The sequence below is a fragment of the Humulus lupulus genome, chromosome 2 (assembly GCF_963169125.1).
Source record: "Humulus lupulus chromosome 2, drHumLupu1.1, whole genome shotgun sequence".
In the NCBI taxonomy this organism is placed as follows: domain Eukaryota; kingdom Viridiplantae; phylum Streptophyta; class Magnoliopsida; order Rosales; family Cannabaceae; genus Humulus; species Humulus lupulus.
The window spans coordinates 258,949,186-258,950,717 of NC_084794.1; the positions used below are offsets into that span (position 1 = coordinate 258,949,186).

General features: G+C 41.3%; 1 non-coding gene across 1 annotated transcript; it reads left to right on the forward strand.

The window, feature by feature from the left end:
• The first annotated feature begins 699 nt into the window (after window positions 1-699).
• On the forward strand, window positions 700-806 carry LOC133820474 (small nucleolar RNA R71). Its single transcript, XR_009886882.1, has one exon. It is a non-coding gene; the product is annotated as a small nucleolar RNA R71 (small nucleolar RNA).
• The last annotated feature ends 726 nt before the right edge of the window (window positions 807-1,532 follow it).

Below are 1,532 nucleotides of genomic sequence, written 5' to 3' on the forward strand. Positions count from 1 at the left end.
TTTTCATGTCTTTCATTTCCTCTACCATTTGTGTGAAACAAGATTTGAGCTCTTGAGTTGAGGCTATTTGAGTTTGCACAAGCATCTGCAAAGTATTCTCTAGAGAATTATTTGACTGCATGTTATTTTGAGGAGCAATGTATGCTTTTGGCGGTTGTTGTTGCTTAGGCCTCCATTGGCTCCCAGATGCTTGGTTTGAATCCTTCCAGCTGAAATTGGGATGGTTGCGCCAACTGGGATTGTAAGTGTTTGAGAAAGGGTTATAAGGCTTCTTGTAATGCCCTAAAGCATTGCATTGTTCCTCATTTCCTCCTCTTAACTCACCAAGAGTTGGGCACTCTTGCGGTTGATGTTCCGTCCCTCCACATATGAAGCATGGATCTCGTGTCTCTACCTTTGCAGCCATATGGATTCCTCTACCTTCTTGAGATTTGAAAGCCTCGAATTGTTGTCTCAATGATTCAATTTGGCTTTTGACGTTGTCATCTTCCCTTAATTGGTATATTCTAGTTGATCGTGGCTTGTCCATAAGACTTGGTCCATTCCATGTGTGGGACTTTTCAGCAAGAACGTCGAGGTACTCGAAAGCTTCATCGGGATCTTTTTGAAGGAATTTTCCATTGCACATCATTTGTATGAATTGTCTTTGTTCGGTTGTGAGACACGTCATAGAAATAGCTGATCAGACGCCAGCTTTCGTATCCATGATGTGGGCATTGATTTATCAAATCTCTAAACCTCTCCCAGACTTGATGGAAAGTTTCATGGTCTTTCTGGATGAAGGTAGAGATTTGCCTCTTAAGGCTGCTAGTCTTATGGGGCGGGAAATATTTGGCAAATAATGCTTTTCTCATTTCATCCCATGTTCTGATAGATCTAGGCCTTAAGGAATACAACCAGCTTTTTGCTTTGTCTTTGAGAGAGAAAGGAAAAAATTTCAATCTCACAATGTTGGTGACATCAGCTCGGTTGCTGAATGTAGCCACCACCTCTTCGAATTCTCGTATATGCACGTACGGACTCTCATTTTCCAACCCATGGAAGGTTGGTAAGAGGTTAATCATGCCGGGTTTGAAATCGAAATTTGGCATATTGTTGGGATACATTATGCATGAAGGTGTGGCTGTACGCATAGGATGTAAATAATCTTGTAGCGTTCTTGGTTGGAATTCATCTTGATGAGCCATCGTGGGTGGTTCAGGAAGTCTCGGTGAATCGGGAGTGTTTGAACGAATGGAAGAAAACAACGAACTAGGAGAGTTTTCTAAAGTTTCTACTTGTTGTCTCGCAAATCTCCCTAGTGCGTCTCTGTTTCGTGGCATAAATATTTTTTATTTTGTAAGTATTATAAGCGCAAGTGTGTAATAATGTAATAAGTATACACCAAAATGTTCCCATGCCAATTGGAAAGGCTGCCAAGGTACCACTTTAGGCCCAAGAGCTTTTCTAGAACTCCCCGAGGTTCTTAGAAAAGGTTGGAGCGTAACGCTAACACAGACCTTATTTAAGAACCAATTTTTCTAAGACAGAAC